General features: G+C 38.1%; 1 long non-coding RNA gene across 1 annotated transcript; it reads right to left on the reverse strand.

The window, feature by feature from the left end:
* LOC130257733 (uncharacterized) lies at positions 1-27,650 on the reverse strand. Its single transcript, XR_008841372.1, has 4 exons — positions 27,305-27,650; positions 22,101-22,209; positions 3,745-3,820; positions 1-184 (listed from the first exon to the last, which is right to left on the reverse strand). It is a non-coding gene; the product is annotated as an uncharacterized LOC130257733 (long non-coding RNA).
* Between the last annotated feature and the right edge of the window lie 3 nt (positions 27,651-27,653).

Consider the following 27,653-nt stretch of genomic DNA (forward strand, 5'->3'; position numbering starts at 1 on the left):
AATCTTTCTCCAATTTACTTAGGGAGAGGAGTATCTCTTTTCAGTCTATGGAGACTTCTCCAGAAGAAACAGTTCTCTCGTGTTTTCAATTTCCCCAGATAGCAGACGACCGGGAAATCTGCAATCGTGAAATCCCTCCCATTTTTTCAGCCTTCCCTCAAATGAATTTATGGGCCATATCAACCTATGGGGCACATAAATTTAAGGATTAGCAGTTCAAGCAAAAGCTGTCATAATCTTGTGAAAGCAGAGGTCTTTCTTCTTCCCTGGGGGCTTCAGGGGTCTTCATCTCTCTCCTCTCTATTCCAGCTTCTCATGAGATCACAGCTACTTCAGCATCTGCTTAATTCAACACAAATGCCTTTGCTCATGGCTTCATTTTAACACCCCATATTCACCACCACCCCATATTCATTTCTATGAGTTACAGGTAAAAAAGAGTACCTGATTTATCTTCTCTACAGCTTTCAGTCCACGACTCTCATCATCCCCTTATCTGGAACCTTACTCCTCGTTCTTGTCTGATTTCAATGTCTCTATGCTGTTTTCTGTGGAGGTCTTCATGTCTGTCCTTTTCTTTCACTCGAGAGGATGAAAGGTCTGCAAGTCTCCTCTGGGCAGTAAGAGTTAATATCTTGCCAGCGTCCTGCAGAAGGTCATCTGATTCCTGCCGAGTGGTGGCCCAGAGCTGTTGACCATAAAGTCTTTCTGCTAGCTAGCCTAGCTGTGCTAGGGCTGGGCCAGGATAGCAAGGACCCAGCCAGAAACGGTGATGGTTTGTCTGGCAGCGTTGCATTCCAGGAGGGCCCGGCTCAGCCCCCATCGAATGCAGCAGGGTGGGCCCAGCCTGCCTGGAGCTCCTCCTGGGGCCTGCCGACCCTGGCACTTGGCCCAGGCCAGCGGCGGGGCAGGGCTTTTGTTTGCTAGATGTTAGCAGCAGCAGCATCTCAGCTGAGCTACCTGGGGCTGTCTGGCTGCACTGGGAAAATCGCCCTTCCCCAGGCCTGCAGGGCCATGGGGCCCGGGCTGCAGCAGCCTCCTGCCAGCCGGGGCTGTCACCTCTGCATCAAGCAGAAGGGAAAAGAGGGCTTCCCGGGCTTTGTTCGTTTTTAAATGTGAATTCACAGAGGCATGTTCAGCCTTCTCAGGGGTTTAATAGGTTGTCAATTCTAAAAATTAATCCCTGATTGGTTTTTGACACGCACAGAGGAAATTCTCAGAAAAAAAATCATTTCCATGAATGTCTCCTCCCTTCCTCACTAAATGTCGTATGTGCAAAACCAGCACATGTGAGCACTTCACAGAATCTTTATGTCATCAAAATATGCTTTGCTTTGTTTTTCACTTGGTACAAAGAATTCTGTGCATTAGCAGCAAACCTGCTGAATGAGGGAAAAAGACTTGTCTTATTTGTAAAACAAATGTGTTCCTAAATAAGTTCTTATAACATTGATCAGAACATTTAGTTTTCCAAACTATTTAAATACAATACTTTATCTGAAAGGATACCAACAGCACAAGTAGTAAAAAGAAATTGAAAATAAAAAATAATTTTAAAAAAAAGGTAAAAAAAGGTAAAATAAAAATCGTAGCACATATACCTAGGAAGGTGAGCAAATTACTGCTTGAAATACAACAGCTGAATTCATGAGGACGTACCAAGCCACAGCTACAGTCTGAGCTTCCTGTATGGTCAGGCTCTGTTTATCTGTTCACAGCAAAACTCAGTCAAGTCCATTTACCTTTGCATGTTCTTATTTCAAAGTTGACATCTAAGCCCTATGATTGCTCAGATTTGTAGATTCTATCAAAACAAGATTCCTAATCCATGCCAGCCTGAAAGATAAGCTGATTTCACAATGAGATCACACTGCTAAAACTGAATATTAATTATAATGGGAGAAAGGATTTTAAAATCAAAAACCTATATGAAGTGATTCATGCTTTGAAAATTAGTACTTACAGCACCCATCTCAATCTAGCAATATAAAAGCTACTATTTTTGCATCTGCAAAAATCATTCCTGTGATATCTAATAAGCATCTCTGTACAGCATCAATCTCCCTTGTAAATGCATAAATCACATGTCAATATGCTGTAATATGTGGTTCTGTGGCACTACGGAATTGCAAGTTTGTTTTCATATTCAAATTCCTTTGCTACACTCCATTTTACACAATCAGCTTAACAAAAACTCTTTTCCATCTGTTTTGTAGGTCAACAACAGTAATTTCTGAATGGTCAACTTGTTCCCTCTTATCTCACTATTGAAGATAATCTACCATATACCAGATAAAACAGCTTAGTGTTCTAACAGAGCCAGGCTCAGGGAGAAACAAAGAACTTGATGTCTTTGTACCTCTTTCCTCTAACATCTCACAATTTATGGTAATAACTTGTATCCCAGAGAAACCCTGAAAAACTTCATCCCAAATTCTGTTCAAGAACAAACAAAGTATTGTGATAAACCAAATAATAGGTATGCAAGACCTATACACCTCAAAAATTCAAAATAATTTGATTGTTTGGAATCTATGTAATTCCTTCTGAAAAATGAAATTATGTCAGTGCTCTTAAAAGGTGTACATCACATCATTTTCCCCAAATAATTACTTCTCATCCCAAACATAGATTTCCTAGACATCTTTTATGTACTAAAACTTATTTCAATATTTTATTAATTCATATATAGAAATATATGCATACTACAACTTATAATTAGCCCTAAAGCTCATTATTACCTACATAAATTTGCTTCTGTCTTCCTTCCAAATGTTATTTAGGAGCAAGAATTACACTGCAAAATATTTATCACTAAATCATAGCATTTGAGAGTTTAAGCATTACGTTAATTTCTGAGACTGTGCTGCAGCTGATTTTCACCAGAAAAATGAGAGACTACAAAGAAAACTCCAAGCTCACAGGATTATCTGCTTAACCTCAAACAAAATGGCTAAACTGGAACAAAGTACATTGGTGTTCTAATACTCAAGATTTAGTATTTCATGGGGAAGTAATATCAGCATTAAATGGGCCTGTGTTTTTTTGAGAGTGGATTTAGTTTGCCCCAGGTTTGCTCATAACATGTCTGTAATAACTACTACATTCACCTGTGAATAACACAGGAATCCAGGGCTTAAGCTATTTGCAGAGACAGGAGAGTAGCTGACAATTAAAGAATTCTTTGTTTAAAATAAAAAAGGGGAAACAATCAAATATTAACCACTGGACATTTCTGATACAATGTTTAACTCACCCCCCAGTACAGTTGAATTACCCTCAAGATAGTAAAGCACATAATTCTACCTAATATTGTAGGTTCCCTCACTTCAGTAAACATCCTCAAATACTCTTAATAATTTGGAAAAATCCAGCTGCTAGGACTGAGTTTACTGGCTAGCATTCTCAGCTACTACTGATTATTATAGAAAAAGATGATTCAGTGGTTAATGGGGTGAAAAAAAGCAGGAAAATACTCTTGAAAGCAATTATGAGATAAAAAATTCCTAGGAAGACGAGTCAATAAATCCCAAGTCTCTCAACCATTGTAATCAATCTTCTGTTTGTAAAGAACAAACAGCCAAGGTACATAAGGACTACCACTCATTACTGGCTCTTCACTGTATTTTTAATAACCCAACAGAGCAATTGAAGGCCTGAGGCCAAGTCAAATAATTTTAATTTTTCTGTAGTAATGAAAAACAAAGAGATCTAGTAGCATGAAGATGTTTGCTTTTCACTTACTAGAGGCAAAAGATTCTGCATAGGCCATTTAATCTTCTGTCATCATTAAATGTTACCTTTAACAGTAAATGGAATTCTGGAATATAAAAAAACAGCACAAAATATCTGTGTATAATTCAAGTGTATAGTAAACAAACCAAAAGTAACAGATACTAAAAGTAATATCATCTATTAGGTAACTTTTAGAGCTTTGTGTGACTCCTAAGGTTATCACATTCTCACAAACATTTCTGCATTCTTTTTTAATACATTTAAACACAAGCTCTCAAATCTGTGCAAGAGAAGTAGGAGTAAAAACTAGTTCTTTGCCTTCAAGATCCAGAACTACTAAAGCTTCAGACTTTGAAAACTTCACTGTACAGCACTTTCTACACAGAGTAGAAGCAAGGACAGACATTAGCATAAGAAATCTTTTACTTGAACTATCAGAATCCAAACATGATATGAATTGTTAGAATATACAGTTTGGTATGCTTGGTTGTTTTTTAATTGTAGTTCCAACTGTCCTTCAATTGTTAACATCATAAAATAAAATGCTCTCTAAAGCAAATGTGGAATTTTGCCCACAAAAGAGCTATAAGAAGTAGAATTAAGTATTGCATGACTTTGTTTAAAATTAAGAAATACCTGGTTTAAATGCCAATTTATAAAAGTATAAAAAGCTTCATTACATACATTCAGATAGTAGTTTCCATTACAAGTTGCCAGATGTGTAACATTAGCAACATTTTAGCACCACTGCAGCTGAAAAATACTACTGCTGAACAAGAGGAATTAAAAGGATAAACTCCTTTTTGAGTACTCTCTCTTCCCCTCAGGAGCACAAGTAAAGGCTACCAACTATTCTTTAGCAACAGTACCAAACAAAGAACTCAAGGTCAGAAGTAACCCTCAAGGCTTAGGGGAACATCAGCAAGAAGCAGAAAAAATAAAAGTTGTTTCTACATTAATTTTGCTATTCATAAATATCTTGTGCATCATTTAAAAGAAAGAGAAATATGCAGAGTGATCATACAAGGACCACAACTACTGAGGGAAATTGATGTAATTAAATGTAGTTTTATGTGAATCAGAACAGGAGTTCATGGCTTATCCTTGCCATAAGACTGCACAGAAATTAATCTTGCAAAAAAACCCGAAAGATAAGAAACAGTCACTTCAGACTTTGAGTATAATGAAATATTATTTCTGTAAAACTGCAAGAAACTGCAGTTTGTTTGTTGCCTTGTTAAGTTATGAAGAACAGCTGATAGCAACTGAAGGAAGTGGCAGAAAGCCAAGCCTGTCTCAAAGCAGAACCACGTGCCTCTGTACATTTGAAGATGTAATAATCTGTCTCCTGCTTGCCTAACCATGGGGCTGCCTTCTCTTCTTTCATCATGGAAGCACTTCCAGGACTGATGGGAGAATATTTGAAATGAACGACAAGCCTGCCTGTGGGCCCCAGGCCAATCTTAACAGGAATACCCAATATGATATATCCAGGGGGAAAATATATATAGTTTTGATTCTCTTTCAGACAGGAGTCAAATTCTAGGGTCTAATATAAAGTCCACCAGATTTAGTGTATAAGCATAAAAAAAAATACACTCTCCTAAGGAGCAGGATCTGGATGCCCTATGAATAATAGACATTAGCTTCACTGAATGTACTGGAATACTCTTCAACACAAAAGCACACTCAAGCTGAAAGATTTCAAGACAGAGCCAAACATCTACAGTGCTATTTTGAAGGGTAATTCATTATGTTAGTGATCTTATTGATTAACAGCAGACCCCTCTTATTAAAGTTAGATGTGCATATTGATTTTTTTTCCTTTTTAAGGAAGACTTTGTATGAATATAAATGGATAATGCCTAGAATTGAAAAACTGAAGGACGATTTAGCAAATTAAATGAAACCGGGTTCTCTGTTCCCAGCAGCCAAGCTACATAAGCAAAATGCCACATCTGATCTAATGCTTATTTTTACTATTTTTAAAAGGATTTTGGAAGAAAATCTGTTACAACTTCTTACACAAAGAGAAAAGTTAGGTAGGAAAGTATAAACAAAGAAAGGTTAGGTTACGAAAGTATCAGAACAGATACTACACAACCACAGCCTACAAAAGGCTTAAAAACTGAATTGTGGATGTAACCCAAGGCATAATTCATGTCTCTCTAATGCCAATATAAAGCTGCAAATTGAAAACAGGTTTACTTTTCTAGAGCTCAGAAACACTACAGCGTCTTTGAAACACCCCAGTCTTCTAATGCATGATTTGTTTCATTTATTACCAGTGAAGTTTATTCCCCATCTACGGGTCTAATTTTCCTGACACCTCTGAATGCTTTACACTGTAGCAGTCAGCTGCAGAGATGCATCTCTCATGATCCTGATGGGGGATAAAGTAGATAAACTACCAAGTTCCTCGTTTCTACTGCAAAAAACCTCTTAAGCACAGACAAATCTGATTATTCAAGAATATTGTCCTCTTTAGCCTGCTCCAGCAGCAAACATTTCAAAAAATAGCTAAACCTATTTTCTCATCAAATGGGGCCATGTGCCTGATAATGTCTGCACACAATACATCTAAAAAAATGTATCTTCATTAGTTTAATGTCAGTGTTAGCTCAAATAATAACAAAAGTACCCTCAGATTGAATATACTGCCAAAGCCAGCCAGCTCTGCTTTTTCCTACAGTATTATCATCCATTAAAGCTGTTGATTATGAAATTATTTTATATCCCTGTCATTCACACCATCTGACCAAGCCCAGGCTACTGCTCTCTGCTGTCTGTATGCAGATAATAATTCATATTCCACCTCAAATAAGCATAAGAAAGTACAATTTTGTGTTCCCTTAGCAATAATTTAAAATACTGACACATTAATATCTATCACAAATAGGGGAGAGACAATCTGCTAAACAGTTATCCAGCAGCCCTATAAGAGTGCACACATATGATTTCCAATATGTATATTTTCATCTTGGACAACCTAAATTAAAAAAAAAATATGTATAAAGGAGAGAAAGAGGGATATTGTGGAACATATAATAGAAGAGTTAGATATTTCCTGTTTTATTAGCAGCTTACTATCAGCATTAAGATGAATAATGCATGACTATCTAGAAATTAGCTGTTCAAATAACTGAAGAGAGAGGTAAGCTTGAATAACCCATTACATCAATCTTCAGGGAAACAAATTAGGGTACATTACTGTCACAGCTTTTGCTTGACATGGTTCAGATTTTAATCCAGTTATGTGGAAAGCCTTGGGAACATCAAAGAAATAACTTTTTCCCCTCTCTCCTGAACACAAACAAGTGAAAAGGTTTTTAATAAATCTTTTTAGCTGAATACATATCTCATACAGAGGGAAAGAGAATAAAAAAACTATATATCTCTAAATTCTGATTTACTCTGGAAGAAGGAATATTACACTCCTACCAAAACAGAAGCTTTTAGAAAATTCTTTCACTAGGCAGCAGTTCACTAAATTGCTGCATTAATGTACATTTCAGGCTTTGAAGTCAGGGGGCCAAAGCAGAAATGGCTCAAGAAAAAAGGCATGCCATGCCCTCTTTACAATTACATTTATTATTTTTCCCATCTCCATGGAAAGGTTATTTACTGTATCCAGATTTCTCATTTTCCTAGCAAGACTGTGTGGGGAGACAAGATAAATGCCTGTTATTTCATTTACAGAACATACACAACTCACTTATTTCATTAGATTTGTCACGACTTACAGTGGTCAAAGTAAGAGCAAAACTCTTTTTACATCCTGATAAGCATACAAAGTTTCTGTTCCTCCATTAAGGCCAACAAAAGCACCCTGAGGGCAAAATAAATAAGCAAAGAACAGACAGGAAAAACTTACTTGCAGTGATAAGACATTCTGGTAATAACTAAGGCATGGTCGTGGAAGAACAATCTCAGGGGTTAAGTACCTAATTCCTGTGCCCACTCCACTTGCAGACTCAGAAATCATTCAATAAAGGTTGTGAATAAAGGTGCATCTATGTTTGTGCCTTCCTAATTCAAGTATTTCAACAATTTGAAGGGTTTGTCTGCAGCTGTGAACTGTAATTTTAAGTACACATTCTACTGCAATCATATCACAAAATAATACTGCTTGGATAGGGATTTGGATGGAGACAAGTTCCAAAAGATAGAACAATAACTTTCCTCTCAGGAGTCATAGTTTTCCTTCCCAATTCTACCATTGCTAACTGTGTTTTCTTCGTTGAGACATTGGAGATCAAATTATCCAATTTGTCTATTAATTTAATTGATGCAGTAATAAAATGCAACTGTATATAAATACCCTAAGTATTACCATTACCTAAGTGTCACCCTTGTGTGACAATACCAGTTTTCTATAAAACTCAGTTTTGCTTCTAAATGCTACAGCAGACATTAAATATTCTTAAATATTCACCTTAGGCTTTTCAACTTTAGACTGCTTTGTGCTCCTGAAACAAGACAGCATGCACATCACCATCAGGAATCTGCATTCTCCTCATTATATTTTCCTCCAAAACAAGCTCTGGCAATTTTCCAGAGCTACTTTCCCATAACAGAAAAAAAACTAAAACAGCAATGAAGAAAGAAGAGTATTAAAAAAACACATACAAGTAACCACGTTATCCAGGCTAGAGAGAAAGAAAGAAAACAGCAACACACAGAAGTTATCCTGCTCCCAAACAGCTTAACCATCTTCCCCTTCCGTCCATATGATTGCTTCCTGCTGTCTCTGGGCAAAGAGTAACCACTACTCTACTCTCATTTGTGCTAAGAAAACAATAAAATTGTGTTATGGCATATAAGCTACAAAAAGCACAACAAAATCTGACCACAATGTCCCTTTCATGATGCAGAGCATGATGCTTCTGACAAGTCTCAATCACCAGATCTCTTTAAAATTAGATTTAAAACTATGCAAAGGGAACAACCAGAAAAGCAAGGAGGTAAATAATAGTTTTTTGCCAAAATATTATCTGAAGACATTAGCAGGATTCTGACTACATAGCTATCACATCCTGTACAAATTCTCTCTACTCTTTCTTTTTTTCAGGTCCTGAAATATGAGCAATTTGAGTGTATTTATGAATGAGTAAATTACATTTAGATTTTTTTAAAAAGTCAGAAGTAACTATCCAGACAAAATTGCTAATACATCAGGTACATTAATGATAGATTTCAATTTTCTGTACCCAGAATACTGACTTTGTTGTTGCTATAGGGATTATGCTGACAGTAGCTTTTGGCAGCATATGAACAGGTGATATTCATTACTCAGGTCATGTTGTTCTAGTGTAAACATTTGTAAACAAATTACTGCTTAAACTGTCATTTCCTGGCCAACAGCACACTCATGTCATCTGGTTTTGGGCACAGTTCCTCCCACTTCCAACAGAGAGGATACTAGAAGTGAAATGAAAAAAGAATTCACAAAATAGATTCAACTGTTTTGACACAGAAAGGAGCATAACAGGAATGACTAAACTCTGTTCTGGACCAGAGGCAGCTAACAATGCCAGGGGAACTGTGTTCCTATTGTCTTTCAGAAGAAAAAAAGCCAGCAAAACAAAACCAGAACCTAGCAAAAACCTGAAAAGTGTGGGGGAAAAGAACAAATTCATTTTCTCTACAGCATCATCAAAAATTCTGACTTGGTAGTAACTTGGAATTTTGATTCAATTTAAATCAACACAATTCTCTAATGGTTGGAATGGTCACAGAGAATGGAAGCAAAGGTTAGTGACTATACTTGATATTAAATTGAAATGTCTCCCTTTGCTGGCTAAGATCTATTAATTGATTTTTTTAAAATGTATTGTTTTTTAACTTATGCTCAGCTCTTCTTTATATCTAGTGCCCAGTCATCTCCAGGTAGAAAGCAAAAGCAGCCTTTCGAGCAAAAGGGGATATTTTAGATCACAATACTGAACAAAGCAGTCCATTCCCTGTAAAAAAAAAGCCCATAACATTGCAAGAAAAAAGCATCTTACTAATGGATTATTTAATGCCTCCAAGAGTCTGCTTTTGTAAAAACAGAAAATTAGAGAAAATGGAAACAAATACTTCATTTATACCTGTGACTATGAAAGCAGGTTAAAAAAAGATGAAAGGCTTCAAGTTCCACTGCTGCATATCCTGAACCACAACAGGCTCAAAAGGCTACGCACACATTTTTGCTCTCCCAGGGAAAGAGAGGACTAGAAGAGAAATTCTGAACTCCAGAGATGATCCCTATCCTTTCAAAACATACCTCAATAATGGATATTTAAAAAAAAAAAAAAAAGTAAATATCAAGAGAAAAAATTAAATATATAACAGATTTGAAACTGCTGTAGTATTGGAAACATTTGAGGATTGCTATTTTTTTAAGAGCAACCTAATAAGCATAAAAAATCTAGTATAAATAATTCCCTAATGATTCTCAAGCCCTTTTACATTTATTGCTAGTGACAACATTCAAATACAAGGCAGTGTAATAATTAATATTGCAATTAATTATGGTAATTAAGTTTCTTTCAACTGAAGAAACTGACTGCTTGAGAAGAGATAAGGAATACATTATGACTTACTCAGCTGAGCAGTTATTTGTGTAAGCAGCATACTATCTCTGATAAATCTAGTTATGTAAGTAATGACTATGTAGAAACAAGTAGTTTTTATGATAAATAAAATCCTTACTTTCAGGTGCTCATAAAAACTCATGTTCTAGCTCTAGAGGAGCTCTGGAGGAGCTCTAGACACAGGCAAAGCAGATGGCTGTCCAAGGTGGAAGCTCTTGGAGGCAGCAAATCTGCAGTAGTGCTGCCGGCTGCTATTCCTACAAGTGATCAACTCTACAGAGATTCTGACAGCTGAGTTTGTGGGCTTTCAATAGCTTAGAGGGTCTTTGCTCCTCTAGAGTCTCAACCTTAAAAGTTTGAGACAAGCAATGATTCTATAGAATGTCTCCACCTCCATAAGAAAAATAAGCTGTAAAAACCTGCTTGCCTTCTTCCCACAGGACCATGGAATAACTTGGCTCCTTTGGGCAAAAGTGTGTTATAAAAACAAACAAAAAAAACCCCCAAATCTTTCACCCACATCTGTCTGCTTCTGGGAAATTCAGCAGGAGGTTCTAGAGAGAGCAGAAGGAAGATTGGCACAGGAGAAGGTTTTGTTCTCTTGTCAGTAAGACACACATTTTGGACTCATTGTGCCCTATTCTACTTGTATCTGCACCAACAAGCATTAGATTACATGATTTCTGTCTTTGGAGGTGAACCAGTGATGCTTTGCTCATGTGCTTTTACCATTCTTTTTCCTGGGAAAAATGCTTACCAATACTGCTCTAATACTATTACAATATAACATTTCCCATCACTATTACTTTGAAGATTTTATTTCCAGACAGCCCTGACAAAATGAGTCTGTCTCAATGCTACTTTTTCCAACCTTATAACATAAGGTTTGGAGATGACAGTTGAATATTACAGTCTTTGTTTTGGCATAGCACCATATATCACATCTGTCCAAGTTGTGCACTGTGAAACAATATATCCTAAGCACTAGAAACCCCAAAATACAGATCTTATGCTTTTAAGCAAAAGTGGATAAAACCAGCCCTTTTTCTATTTGTCTGTGTTTTCTTTTTCTTGATTCAGCATTATTTACAGATAAGCTATGAACTATAGAAAGTCAATAAAAAGAAAGCTGAACTAACAAAGCACATGACACTAAACAGCTTATCAGCAAGAGCTGTATCATCTCCTTGCCTGTCTCCTTCAAGTTAAAGGAGATCTAGAATTTACAGGGTGCTGGTAAACACACTTCAGAGATTTGAAGCAGATGCAGGAAGAATGTGGCACTTGCCAAAGTCCACATAAAGGCAGAAAGATATGAACAATCATTATCTGTGCAACTCAGCTGGAGAAAGTTCCTCAGAAGTGTGCAGTGAGAAAAGACAGGGCTGCAAAGTCAGCTCACTGCAGACCTTTCTGCCCCAGCTTTCCCAGCTGACGTAGCAGTGACTGACAGCACCATAGAAAATAACACATCACAGATCTTTGGGTCAAGCTGCTTTCCTCCTATAGAATATGGCCTCAGATTTAGAAGAGACAGAAAATAGATATACAGGAAGGTAATTGTAACTTACCTATAAATATCTCAGACTTGGATGATGCAATCCTATAAGTAGCTTTCAGTACACAGGCTTTTTTTAACCTCTGCTAAAATAAAAGCCCTTTACTACACAATTGATCTTGCTGTTCTCCTGAAGTACTCACTTCAAGAAGTTTGAATTCTAAACCACCATATTATCTAAACCATATTTATACAAAGAAAATTTACCTTTTGGCATATAAAGTTGTCAAGATAATAGAGATTTATTAAGCATCAATAGATTTCTGAATACAGTCAATTTATAGTTTGAAGCTACCCCTATAATCGCCAACATAAATTTTGGTTAGAGAAACAGCTCTTGTTTTGTGCTGTCTTAAAAGGATACAGACACAAACCACTGATGCACCTTCTGCACTACTTTTTACATAGAAAGTTAGAGAGGATGATTGGTCCTTCTTAAGTCATTTTTTCTTCAGTTGTTAGCTGTGAGATCAGCAGGACACTTTCAGCCCTAATGAATGTACTGCTGTGTTGAGTACATGTCACTGGGATAGCTCAGAGAAAGAAAACCAAAAAGTCTGGAACACCAAGGAAACCCTGTTAAATCAGAAAGATGTATTAGCCTTGAAGCCTTCCAGGACATTATCTCAGAGCCAACTCACAGACAAAGGTCAGAAAAGAAGTAATGAGGCTGCCCTGGAACTGTGTTGAGCAAGGAAGACAGTAAGACTGTAATTTAGACAATGTTAAATCAGACAGCACAGTCTCACAGAAATGCTTTTTAAATTTTAAAAGCACAATTGCAACCACAAAATCAGGGTTTTTTTAAATGATTATTTTTGCAAACATTCATAAATCCTCATGCATTTGTCCAAATTTACCAAAGGACTAATCACTGCTGATTTAGCTTTTATAAGCTCTATTAAAGGTAGTTCTGATTACAATGACATGAGACATGTAAATATACATTTGTACAGGTGCACATCAAAGCTTCAAAGCCCAACCCTAGTTAAACTTCTTGTCTGCAAAACTATGTGTACTCCACCTCTATGCTCTTCTCCAATTCTCAGTGCCCTGTGGTCCATTTTAGCTACCAGTTTACTTTCCTTGATGTTCTCTGGGGCTTACAGGAAGGATGAAAGAAACATGCTCCCTTCTGCCAGTGTTTATACTGGTTCATGACTGCAGGATAAAGAAATTTGTAATTGTATGTTTTTGGAGAATCAAAGACCATGCCAGCTACAATTTCTACACTGTTACATGATAAAGGATAGCAAAAAATTTAATCCTTGCACTTCATAATGACAGTACAATAAAGTAAAAGTTATTACTGAAGTCCTTAAATCAACTAAACCATGACTTTGTTAGAGAATATTTTTAACTGGAGCTACTACTAATATAGCATTGCCCTAAATTCTGGCCTCAGGTACAAGGACTAATACAACAATGAAACCAAAGATCCCCAGCCTAATAAATAAAAGCAAGTGCAACAGCAGAGAAACATTTCCTGATTCATCACATTGGAAGCATACCTGAAAACTGAGAAGCTCCTTAAACAGTTTAAGTATTGGCCAATACTAATAAGGAATACAACAGTTTGGCTGGGGAACATAAGACAAACATAATAAAGCATGTCTGACTGACACCACTAATAGAGTCCAAATTTAAATACTCATCAATGTAAGCGGATTGTAAAGTATATGACAACTTCAATTTCAAATGTTAATTAAATACCCAAATTTTATATATTAGAAGTCAGCCTTTAAGGATAGTAATTTTTCAGGAATTTCTCCATTTATGGGCATCATGGCAAACTGGCCACAGGTACAGATAAAATGATGGGCTAATCTGGTGTACTGACAGTCTAGGACATAAGAGTGACAGCCCCTTAGCACCTTTCAGTAGGCAGGCATGAGGTAACAGATGTTGAAAACAGTCTTGTGACAATGAGGAAATAGGGATTACTCTTTACAGCTGTTATTCAAAGCCTCTAGAAATTCAGTGTGAAAAAAGTGAAGCTTGAATCAACTCTTATTAGGTGTCTCTGCTCACAAGTGACATGCTGATATCAAGTTAAAAATGCCTTAACCAGGGCATAAAGGTGAAGTTCAACTCTACAAAATACCAGTTTAAATCCCATGCACCACCTGGAGTTTACACAAAATTTAAGAAGGACACAAGTCTTGTGTCAAATTCCTGCTCAGGAATCAATTTTGCCTTAATATACAAAGCAAACTACAGTGAGAGAAAGGTTATAGCATAATATTTAAAAGAAAATATGACATTCAGAAAAAAGTAAATATCATCATAATCCCTATAGTCTCCACCTCCTCACTAAGCTGAAAATGAATAGGATAGCTCTCGGTTCACTCAAGAGGCATCTGCATAATACACTTAAAACAGGTACACAATTACACTTACTTTTATATAAAATCCAAATTTTCTACACAAAGAAGTTCTAAACTCAATCCCATATCACATCCATCTTTCTTTGTTAGAAGAATAAAGAAAGAAAATTTTTTAAAAAATATTCTAGAACAATCTTCCTCCTAACACACTGTCCCAGAAATACCAGGCTAGGAGGATCTTCAGATGCTGGAAATGATTGCAAGATTTCAAACATTTTTTCATGGCTCAGATGGACAACATGAAATGAAGGCAAAGAATCAAACTGCTAATGAGTTACTTTAAAGTACATTGAGTTTTGACTGCTAATACACTTGTACACCAAGCCAGCTGAAAGCTTTTCACCAGTGCAGGCAAGATTCAGCACTGCAAAACAGCAATAAGGACCAAAGGGCAGGAGGAGGAATTAGTAGCCAGGCCAGTATCCTTCTCATACCTAATATAAAAAAGTAAAATAGCTCAGTCCTCCCTTCCCCGTTATTATCTCCACCAAAAATTTAATTTGAACAGTGTTAGTATAAATTTATATCAGCAGTATACATGTGAGAGAGTATAAATTATTTGATTTATTTGTACTGGAAGGAAAATTGGAGTATATTAGACAGAACAAATACACGTGATCTAAATCTTGCTATTACTATCCATGGTGATACTGGGTCAGAGTGGAGAATGAAGTCAATCTGGTTGTTCTGAAAAGCAAGTTATTTACTATTTGTGTAGAAGTGTTTGGAATCTTAGTGCATAAGTCTAAGGAGCTTACTTTAATTATTCAGGAGAACAGCAGATGCTAGGATTAAAATCCTAATTTACAAAACCAAAATACTACGTACAGGCACTCTGAGCATGGTCTTTAACTTTGGAAGACTTCATGCACATACTATAGAATAGAAAAAAGATCTTCAATACTTATGTAGTTATTTCTATTTTATACCCAATACTTGTCTCTCAGGATTAATACAGCATATTCCCTTTCCAAAGGATGTCTAAAGCATTTTGTAAGGGATGGCTCCCTCCTCTATTGATCTTCTCTAGCCATATCACACTTCTTTTGATACAGCTCTGCCAGCAGTAGGAGGAAACTGTTATTTGATTTAGCTCATCTTGCTGCTTTGTTGTAGGCAGGCTGTGTGCCCTCTGTCAGCTCAGAACCAGCACTGAACTCTCCTTCTTCCCCTGTTATGGCAGTGCTTGGCTTGCTCCCTGTCAGCACTGAGCTGTTATTGCCCACATGTTCCCACACTTGACAGGAACAGGCAATGTTGAAGGTAGAGTGTTGTGAGCTGCAGCAATGCTGGAGGGCAGCTGAGCTCATTACTCACTTCTCCAGCTGGAAACACAGTATTTATTGTTGTGAGACCTTACCCCACCAGGGCATCTCAGCCACGAAATTATCAATATATTTACTCAGCCAAAGTCAGCTGCTCACTTAATTGTCAGCATGTCAAAACCAGGTACTATATTTTTATTTCCTGAGCCAGATCAGCTTGTTTGATTAATTGTGATTGTTCCTGGGTTTAGCCAATAGAGCTGAATGAATTAAAGGCCCCAAGGTTACAGATCTTTTCCCCCACATAAACCAAACTGTTTTAAAGCTTAATAAGGCAACAACCACTTGACAACACACAGACCGTTTTCCCTCAAGCAGTTCAAAAAAGCCCTTCTCCCCTGTTCACTGGATGTAGTTAGGAAGCCAGCATGCACTACCACTTCTATGCTGGAATACCAAAGTAAAAAGCCACAAATCTTAGCTTCATTGTTATATAGGTTATAAATGATGAAAGAGAAAAGCTAAAAGGATGTATTTCTTAAAGTCTGTCCTGAAACTTGAAATCCCTTGAAATTATACCTGAGGTGATGCTAACCTACTTGCCTAGAAATAAAAATTTTCACAGCAAATCACTATTATAAATATATATAGCTGTAAGTATATTATACAGTGAACTACATATGGACAACTCACTCAGGATACTTCCTTAAACATGTTGACATTATTAGTCAGAAATAAGCAATACAGTTTCTACAAGGTATTTTAAAATACTATTGGCATTGTTACTATGTCCCTTTCTTAAAATGCACATACACACAAAATACACCCTTAGAATGTAACAGTTTGCATCACCCTGTTTTGCCCTTAGACTTATACTTTACACTCTGGTTTCTGCCATCCAGTGATTTGGCAGCAGAGTGTTTTATCTCTGTAAAATGACAGTCTACATTCCTGTAATCAAGAATACTACAGAAAAAGCTTCTCTCAGAATCTTCTGTACTTTAAATAATACAGTTTTCCCTTTCAGCTTGTAATCAGAAACCCCAGGATTATTGCCAAATGTGTGTTTCTTGGATACCAGGCAAAGGCTTGCTATCTACTATTTAGTTCTTTACTTTTATTTTCTGAGTCAAGCTGAAGGCTCAAAAAATAATTCATTCATTCTGTTTACAGACTTGCAGAAAGGAAAAGGTTTTTTTCACTAACTTTTAGTAATCAGTAGGAATACAAAAAATTTGACTGTTTAGTTTCAAAATTATTTTCTGATTAACTAGGAAACTAACCTAACTTGTTGAATGACTGAGTTTTTCCTCATTTCCTTAAAAGTGAAAGATCAGGAAGTAAAGAATTCCCTTAACAAACAAGGCTTGATCTCTACTGAAAGACAACACAGGGTGTTACAAGTCCTAGCTATGATCCTGAGACACTTATAAGAGCTGGCTGCACTTCCCATGAAATGAAACAGGAAAGTGGCTTTGGCTGCCACTCTCCATGACACAGCACTTCCCTACAGTGCCCTGTTACTGCAAGATCTATTGCAAACATAAGTCATCCTCTGCTTTCAGTTTGTTTGCCATTTACAAATCTTTTTTCCCCCTTTTCTGCTGTTACCTATAGGTTTCAAAATGTATTATTTTCCTTCTTTTTGAAAGCATGGCCATATTCTTCTCACTATTATTTCTGTTACCAGGTCCAAACTGGAAGCACTGGGTTGTATTCAAATTGGTTTCACCTATACCAAAATAGAACCAACTGCCAGAGCTATCTGATCTGGAAATATGGACCAGATTTTGCTGAAAATTACAGTTTATTAAATTTACAGAAGTCTCATTACCAAAATTATTCCAAAATTATTTTACTGTCAGTTTAGTAGATTGTGTTTCTAAGCATCTATTCTCAAGTTACTATGGAAACAATTCCTGATACTTGTGTCCTAACTGAAAATTTAAGATGAGTAATTTTAATGTAAAACGCTTAGTGTGACAAAGTGAAGTTTATGGGGGGTTAAGCAGGATTTTATGTGTGGGCACGGTAGAGGCAGGTTCAGGTGGGACCAGAGTAATTTCCCGAGCAAGAGCTCCCTCGAGCGGCGAGAGGCGGCCCGGGGGCTCCGGAGCGAGCAGCGGACACACGGCCCAGCTCCTCGGCTGCCCACGAAAAATCATTCCTTTCATGAAAGGAGACAGCTAAGAGGGACAAATAATAACCAGCACATAAGGTTCATCACCTTAAGGTAATTGAATTCAGCTCAGGTGCATCCCCAACTATCACAACACACAGTATTTTTAATTTTTTTTAAAGGCACCAACAACATTACTTAGATTTGGAAAACTGCCACATTTTAAACATCAGGCTTTTCTCCCTTTCTTTTTTTTTTTTTTTTTTTTCTTTTTCCTCAAGAAAAGAGAAAAATGAGAAAGGAACAAGAATGTTCTTTGAACTGCATGCTTCAGCTTTAACCAGAAATTAAGTATGCCCATTTCATCCTACTTGAGGAGGGACTAATTTCTCTCCAGATAGAAAGATTTCAAAGTTCAAATTTATCTGAATATATCCAAGATGAACCACTGTAATTGTTCTTCTCTTGTGCCTGCTTCTCTGACAATCAAGGCAGATCAGGAAGATTTCAGCAAGGCAGCACGGCCACCCTACAGTGCTTCCAGCAGTGCATTCGTACAGCACCAGGAATAGCCAGAATCCTTATCACTGAGCCAGTCCGCCTCTGCTTCACTGCCGCATGGAGGATTTCTCGCATGCAGGAAAAAAGCAAATAAGTAGCAAGAGAAACGAGTTTAAGTCCTTTACCACAGACTTTTCCTAGAGGGAGCTGCTAGCATGTAACACATAATGTAAAACAGCACAAAGCATACCCCGATGACAGCCATCGTTTGGCACACGATCTTAAAGAACTGTTCCCAGCTGTAATCAGAGAGGGTTGGAAAGCGTTCCAGGGAGAGCTCTGGCCTTGAGAAAAGCCGGGGTTTCTCAAGCCTCAGATCTCCAGCTGAGAAGTATTCTGTCAGTGACTGCCACCTCCAGTTCAACAGAGCGCAGCCACAGCCTGGCTGCAGGAACTTTCCTGGCCACAGCTGTGAGCAGGATACCACCGGGGCGTGGGTGCAGACTTGCAGGGGGCTGCAGTGGATATCCCCTTTCAGAGATAACCAAAGTGGAACGAAGCATTTGTGTAGTTTCTCTTGGAATTTTTTTCACAGGCAGCAGATGCCAAATTCCTTCATTCCTTACAGAGAAATTAGAAAACAAAAACAAAAACAAAACAAAACAAAACAAACAAAAAAAAAAAAAAAAAAAAAAAAAAAACACAAAAAAGCAAGAAATCTCCAATATTTGTCTGATATGCTAAGTTGCATGTCCAACATAATACAGACTATTTAAATGACGTTTAAAAGGTGAGAAATTTGCATACACAGAGAAAGTCAGATTCCCTTTGCACTACCGTTTTGTCTGGACTCTTCCTGTTTCCTGATTAATTTGCAGATCAGATTTTAGCTGGAGATGCTGCATTTAGCTTAGGAAAGGGATAACTACTGTGCTCAATTAGAAACATTAACCAAAATGCATCATTGGGGCAAATTCTTTAGAACAACAGCTTAATATCGCAAATAGTCTTAGCTGAGAACAAGGTAGTCTGGCCTTCATTTTTGATCTTAAAATTTCCAATCTGATATGTGAACCCTGTGACCAAATCAGGAGAGTCATCTTTGAATATATTAAGTATGACTGCTTCTCACAAACCCTTTCATTATTTTTTACTCAGGCCTTTTTCTCCTACTTTGAATTACCAAAAAACCCTCCCCAAAAAAAACCCCAAACAAAACAAAACAAAACAAAAAAAACACAAAAAATACCCCAACCAAATTAAAAAAAAGTCATTAAATAACACAGGAAGAGATTCTATTTTCTCACCTTTTCCCCTTCCCAGACTTCTCAGAAGAAGTCAGAAATGAGGCATTATTCAAGAGGAGTATGATGATGATGACAAGCTAACAGTTATTTTTCACATTTCCACAGAGTACAAAGGTAGCAGATGCATGGATAGACAATTCCTGCTTTTAATACAAGAGAGGATCTGCAAGTCAATTTTAGTATTTCTCTCTCCTAAGTTACATACTGTTCCTGCAGGCAAAGAGATTGGTGGTAGCTAAAATGCAAAAATCTCATTTTCAGATACTCTGCCCACATTATTAGTTCAGTGATAGATAAAAATTATTCCGATTTTAACTTGTTATTCAAACATGTTTCAAATTGGAAAATCAGACTGGCATTGGTAAAGCTCCAGACTTGCACTTATGCTGAAATCAACAGTAAAAGTCAAATCAACTGGAACAAGTTTGAAGCTAAAGTTATGAAGTAACCTTTAGAACTACAGCGAATAATGCAATAGGTGTTGGTGCATGGCTAAACAAACTCATAAAAATCTCTTTATAAGGATAGATGTGCCCTTTAGTACACAGCTCTGAAACAGCACTCTTGAACTGGTCAAGAAATATTGCTTCAGCTTATGAAAGTGTTTCATTTTAGAAAGCTCCAAATGTGACAATCCTCTGCATTTTTTCTAAGCACAAAGATCTATCTAGTACATAAAACTTTTATCAGATGCACTTTCTCCAAAATAACGCATAACTCTAGACATCAAAATTTTGGCTGTATAAGGGACAAGAGAAAATGCAGATGCCTTACAACTTAAGATGAAACATTATTCTTTGTTATTTGTTTTGCAGTTTTTGTACTCATAAAAATAACTGTCGTGAAATATTTTCTGTAAACTTATTTATCTGAGACAGTGTAAACTGGAAAGAGTGTGTGCAATGGAAAACGGAAATGCAGAAATCTGATATGCAGCAGTTTCTAATAAATTCCTTATGCATTTCCTAAACACTGACTGTAAGTGTATTGATTTAGTAATAATTTGACTCTAAGCTATATATATTACAAATATAATCTTAAAGCATAGATTAAGGACTCCCAGTTCATCACCAGCAGGAACTCAGTAACAACTTTCAGGAATCTCTTTATCCTGTTGCAGGACAAGATTCTGTCAAAAGCTGGGCTGGCTTTGTTTAAGATGGATTATGGATAGGCTCATGAACAGGTGTGGTTTCCTCTATAGAACAAATTAATTATTCAGTGAATTGTTTCTACTGAATACTTCTATTATAATTGACACATGTCCCACCCTCAAAATATTACACACGTTTGCTGCCTCCTTTCTTCTCAGAAGGTAAGTTGTATAGCAGATGGATCTTTAGAGGCAGCTTATTACCTCCAGAAGCCATATTACTGTTGGTTTTGGGTTTTTGCTAAAGTATTCTTAAGATATGTAAACATTAAACAATTGTTTGTCCCCAGTTACCTTCTCTAACAATTCTTTCATCCTGGCTCAAATCTTTTTACAGTCTGTCCAGCTCTACCTTACCACCACTCTTCACAGCCATTCCCCTCTCCCCCTACTTTCAGAGGACCTGGTTTACCTGCACCAGCTGCAACACACTTCAGGAAAAATTTAAATACATCTAAAGGTGTAGCAACAGGATCTTTACACTTATGTGACAGGAAAATGCCCTTGTTACTCTCCTTTTATTGAGAACAGGACTTCACATAAAGAATAGATGCAACACAAAGTAGTAAATGACAGAATCTTTTTTTTCACTGAGAATGTTTCCACCCATTAAAGAAAACAGGCCCTAAGAGGAGAGACTGTAAAAGCAGATAGTTCAAAAAAGATGCAAACTTTAGATGAATCCAAATTTTAAACATGAAAATACAAAACCTGTGTAAATCTGTGTTTGCATAGAGAGATGGTGAGTTTGCAGGTGTTTTTACCAAATGTAGCCTTTATCCTATGAATGTCTTTTGTTCTGACTGCACACAGAGTAAAGTGCACACAATCAACAGGTTTGAGAGTAATGCTCGTGAAGAGTTCCTAGAGTGCAAGAGAACTTTAATTGTCAGTAAAATTAAAAGATTGCATGCATCCAACTCAGAGACTTTCTATAGACTGGAAAAAAGAAAATTCTTATATAAAGTAGTTAATGTAAGCATAACACAGTTATACTATAAACCATGGTACCTAAAAGAAACAAACACCAAGGCCAATTCTTACATCTCTGTTGTTACATGCACTATTACACCCTAATCAATTGAAACACTTTTTCCAAGCACAAACCTCATTTAAAACATTTTTGTCTACAATAATTACAGTAGCACTGAGATCTTTACATTAGGAGAAGAAGAAAGCTGGACTTCATTCAGGAACTTATATAAGACAGAGAGACTGCAACAGGGTTGGCTGATCTTTTTTCAGCATTGATTTTTATAATTTTTCTCCAAAATCATGTTTCAGCAAAGATGTTTTGGTTTTGCTGGTTTTTAATACAAATTGTGAGTTTAAAATAAACTTTTCACAAAAAATCTCAAGTCTTAAGTTAGGATCCTTAAAAGGTAGTAAGAAAAATTTCTAAAACCCACTTCTTTTTGTTTAAAGTAAAACATTGATTCATTACAGAAACTAATTTTCAAAACATCTTTTTTCACTATTGATATCCATATAACATACCTGTATCATTCTTCTATTACAATAACTCTGAATTCCATAAAAGTCCCCCAAAGAACAGTTTCAGCACATCAGGAACAGTGGACAAGCCAAACAATTACACAAGGTAAACCTGTCAAATAATACCAAAAATTAGGATTAGAATAAAATAATAGTGGTTGATGCTTATCCAGAGTTAAGACACAGACACAGACAGAAATGCACAGGCTGTTCTCAAACATTGTTTAGTAGAAAGTTTCCAGGGAAATCAGTGATAGGAGTTCCAATCAGCTGCAATTCAAATGGAGAAGGAAGGTCCTTGCAATGTCAACTTTTCAATGTGTATATGCACACCCACTTTTTAGCTTTTTATATAGATACACGCTTTTTTCTTTACTCATCCAGCTCTTAACACAGGATAAAATAACAATCCTTTTGAGCTTTCTCCTGAGCTTAGGAAAAAGACTTTTCATCTTGCTAAAAGACCATTATAAATTCAGCCTGATAATCTAACTTAGCACTTCATAACTTCAGCTCAGACACCATATGCCAAGCTGTGTTGAAACTTTTTTATCTTACTCTGGCTCACAGAGAAAGGTTTGTGACCAAGAGTTTGTTAGGAAAAGATAAGGTTAATAAACTTAATTGGTATATTTTTCTGATCACTCCCAATCTTGAAAAAGGTCTATACATAACACCTAATGCAGTTCATCACACAGAAATCTCTCAGTGAGGAAGAAATTAAATCGCTTTCCCCCAGTCCATGTTGCTCTGTGATCTCTGACTCTACACCCAAAAATTCCAAAACCTAAATCTGAATTCAAGACACTCTATTTGCAAGAAAAAAAAGGATTTGCCACATACTCTTCAGATGGAAAAAAACTAGTAATGCCCTTGATAACTTGGCATTTACAAAGGCAGAACTCCTAAATTCTTCTAGCTAACTCAGAAGGAAAATCCCTTAAGCTCTCTCTCCCTGCTCCCCCTTACAGAACCCCACAGTGAAGGCTTTTTAGCTTGTTTAGCACTATCTGCCAGTGTTCCCCTCCTCGCTGATGTCTGCTTTAATTTTGTAATGAAAACATGTCCAGCACTCAGATAAAAAGTAAGTAACTTTCTGATTTTCTCTCAGCTATGCTCAGCAGGGTTGTAGGCAAATGACAGACCAAGGAGTTGATTTTGGCATGAGATTCAGTTAACTGAACAAAATGTGTGAAACTACTGACATGACATTAAAAAATTTCACTAGGAATTACAAATAACACAATGAGGGGGTGACAAAAGTTATAGATAGTGCTGTGAGGGTGGCTGGGTCCCACAGGTGCTTAAGGAGGAGTTAGAGAAGAAACTGATAGACTGCAGAGAGAATTGGAAGGGACTGCCAGGGACATTCCAGGGACTAAAGTCACACAAGGCCACCAGCCCCAGGGTAACCGTGTCAGTAATACCGTATAAGGCTGGGATTATCTAAGTAACCCAAATCTGAGTGCAGATGTAGCAAAACTGGGGCCAATGGGGAACAAGTCATTAGGGGTGGATTGTTTATTTGGGAGGAGCCTGCATTGGAAAAACAGAGGTGTAATGACAGGAAAAACCAGGGCCAGGAAGTGGCAAAAGGAACGAGGTGAGCAGCTCATTCCTGGTGCTGCACAGAGGTACCTGTCAGGCAGCCTGGGTTTCATCACCACACCCGGGCAGGACAATAAAGCAGACCTGTTGTTTTGACTATGACAAAAGCTCCAGCCTGCTGCCCTGCTCGGAGAGCTCAGGGGGAGACAGGCAGGGTGCTCTTCCTGAGCAGGGAGGGAGCAGCCACTGGCACTGCTTGTTGTGCCCTTCAGAGCTCCCCACTTCCTCTTCAGAGCCCTAAAATTCTCTGCAAATTTCATGTGCTTTCTTTGTCTTTACTGGCTTGCTTTCCATTAGTAAAAAGGTCTAGAAATCAGATGGTGTGCAGGATACACTAACTGTCCTTATCTGATGAAAGCTGATACCAAAAACATTTCAAACCAATGGCCATATAGGCTCAGCAATATATTTCAGTGTAACTGCATTCTTTAACAGCATTTAGACAGGACATGTTTTTTAAATTTGAATTTCGTAGTTTAGTAATAAAGCAGGAGTTAGTGATGCCAGATCATATTTTCATGTTCAGATCACATTGAACAAATAAAATAACTTCATAAATAAGCCTGAACAGGAGTTATTTCATTTGTAGTAACATGAAATTGATCTTTCCAATTTTCCAGTGATAAACATGATCAATATTATTTTATTTCTAAGGAAGCATTATAAAATGCTCCATTTTAAAAAAGAAATTAAATTTGTTTTATATAAAGAATGAAAAAAAGTCTGAAACAATAACTGAATTTGAATAGCTCCTTTTGGTGCCTATGTAAGCTAAAACAATACCTCAAAGAGCTGAGAATTGTGCAGTCTATTTAGAAATAAACAAACCTTCATATAGCAACTACTTTTTAGCATATTGTGTGATAATAATAACATTAGAACTAAATGAAAAGCCTCTATTGAAAGAAGAATAAAATCACTTTAAAAAATGAAAAAGACATACAAGGAAAACAAAGAATGTGCAAGTGATATCAAATGAAGCGGGGGAGGACACATTTTTGGACTCCAAGGAAAGTCTCAATTTGAAGATATTTTGGAAGCAATTTAAATGTGAGTTATGGGCAGCTGTGTCTGTCAGTACAGCTCACAAGTCTATGGTGAAAGCAATAGGCAGGTAGAAGAAATACCACCCTGCTCTTCATCTGCATTTGAATTTAATAAAAAGCTAATCATCCCAGCTTATCATTCTTTAGCTCCACTTAAAAATTAAACGTAAAGTTTCATCCCAGAGGAGTTTTCTTATTATTTATTACCTAGTTTGATTGTGCAAGATATAAACCAGGCCTGTGGTAACAAGACTGTTTTGGCAGGGGAGGAAGTAGCAAATACTATTTCTAAAGTGCCTCCTTGGCTTGTGCTGCAGCTGATACCCCGAGTCACCTCTCGCCCCCACAGCCTGGCTCATGGTCTGGCTGCCAACACGGCTTCTAGATGCCAAGTGCCTTCAGAAGCCACTCAGCTCCCAGGACAGGTAAGTCTGGGCTGATTCATACTTTCAGTGATCTTCCTCCCTAGAGGCATAGATATGAATGGCACACTACTGGTTTGAACAAACTCACCTTCTTAAAGCTTTAGATTTAACTTTTTTTAATGCAAAGAAAACATAAATGCTATGGTATTCCTTATATGTTAAATACCATGATAAACATTCCTTATATGTGAAACACTGCTTATATCAGTCCTGCTGATTCTGCTTAACACCTAAAAATACAAATCTGAGCTGTCGGGCAAAGAAGCACTCCTCCACACACTCCTAACTTTTCTTCCTACCTGACTGCCCACTAAAAAGAAAACTCTGTATGACAAAAAAAATCTTCACTAGAAACAAATAAATCTGTCAGCAAGTATAATCTAAAATAGTCAAGCCAGGTATGCACAGCAGACAGTTCTTAGGGTTGATGAATTTAGCCTTACCAAAATAAAAGATGAAGCCATTTAAATACACAGGTAAGCCAAATCATGAAGCCTTACTGGGTACAGCTACATGAGTTAAACCATGAAATTTTCAAATGCTGTACAGGCAGCCTCCAAAACACCAAAGCAAAATACCTCTCCTTACAAGGTATTTTCTTTCTTCCCGTGCATCCCTGAACCAGGCTAATAATTACAGTCCATAGGACTGTTTTCCAGCAGCCATTCTCTGCACTGCCACTCTTTTTCTCCCTCCAAAACTAGTCTTCATCTTCTTTTTGCTCTTGATTGCTGCCACGCCTGCAACCCCAGAGGCAAATATTATCATCATGTACTGAACCAGATCATTACAGGCCAAATAAACACACTGATGAATTTAGGGCCCTAAAAACACCCACCCAATAAGCAGCAGAGAAGTCACCAGCAGACAGTACTTCCCAGTCCAGCCACTGCAACCACAGGCTGTGTCAAGATGAAGGGTACCCCTACAGATCAAGAGGGAAGAAGCCTTCAGGCACTCAGATCTGTTCCCCTTAGGCAAGGGACCTATTCAAATTTCTATGCCACAAGCACAACAATCTTTTGAAATGGCCTTTTCAGTTCTCTCTCACATGTCAGGCCAGTAATCTGCTCCCAGCAGCCTCTCCTCAGGCCTCAGCCTGGCTCACCTCCTCCTTAGGGAGCATCCTCTCTGAGGCACAACCTGGGCTTACCCAGAAAGGAACCAAGAAGCCAGTTTTGGGGGTTGCCCTTATACAGACCCCATGCCATCACCCTTAGCCACGCACGTGCCACAGCTCTTAGAGCCTTTCTGCAGCTCCTGCCTAACAAGGGGGTAAAGACCAAGAGACTATAACTGAGGAAAGGCTCAGTAGTTGCTCTCCTAGCCCAGCTTTAGGAGACAAACATCTAATTAAATACAAGCCAGCTTTTTATTTGCCTGCAAAGAGTGGTGCCCAGCTGGGGCCTTGGGGCTGGTGCACTTTGTGAGTCACTCTGGGCCTCACACAGCAACTGGTGCTTCAGATCCCAGCAGTGGAGCACAGAACCAGAGCAGATGGGTACCAGTGCTATTTATACCCACTCAGCAATATGTCCCTGAAGGAACTCCCACTGGTGCATGAGGGCAGGCAGCAGCTTGGTGTGCTGGTGTCCCATGCACCTCAGTGACACATTTCGGGAGGCTGGAGCTGGGGGCTCAGCCTGTGTGTGCACAGACAGTGGTGTTCCAGGTTCAGCATTTCAGGCCGAGACCAACAGCGTTGGCATTTCAGGTTCAACAAGACCAAGTGCCAGTCCTGCCCTTTGGCCACAGTAGCATCCTGCAGCACTCCAGGCTTGGGCAGAGTGGCTGGGAAGTGTCTGGTGCAAAAGGACCTGGAGGTGCTGGTCAACAAAGGCTGAACGTGAGCCAGGTGTGCCCAAGCGGGCCAATGGCCCCTGGCCTGGATCAGGAAGAGGGTGGCCAGCAGGACCAGGACAGTGATTGCCCTGGGCACTGATGAGGCCACGCCTCGAGAGCTATGTCCAGTTCTGGACCCCTCAGTTCTGGAATGACATTGAGGAGCTGAAGCGAGTCCAGAGAAAGAGTAGTGGAACTGGGGAAGAATCTGGGGTACAGGTCTGATGAACAGCTGAGGAAGCTGGGGTCTTCAGCCTGGATAAAGGAAGCTCAGGGCTGAACTTACCCTACAATTCGCTGAAAGGAGGGTGCAGCCAGGTGGGGCTCAGGCTCTTCTCCCAGCCAGTAAGTGACAGCATGAGAGAACAGTTTTAAGCTGCACTGGGGGACGGTCAGGCTGGACATAAGGTAAGAATTTCTTCACAGAAAGAATGGCTAAATATTGGAACGGGGTGCCCAGGGAAGTGGTGGAGTCACGGTGCCTCGGTGTGTTTAAAAACAGACTCGACACTGGGCACTGAGTCCCACAGTCTGGTTGACATGGAGGTGTTCAGACATAGGTGGGACTGGACGATGTCAGAGGTCTCCTCCAAGGCCGCTGATGTGCAGTACCAGGCGGGACAGCGGAGGCCGCT

This window comes from Oenanthe melanoleuca, chromosome 11 (assembly GCF_029582105.1).
Source record: "Oenanthe melanoleuca isolate GR-GAL-2019-014 chromosome 11, OMel1.0, whole genome shotgun sequence".
NCBI classification, from domain to species: domain Eukaryota; kingdom Metazoa; phylum Chordata; class Aves; order Passeriformes; family Muscicapidae; genus Oenanthe; species Oenanthe melanoleuca.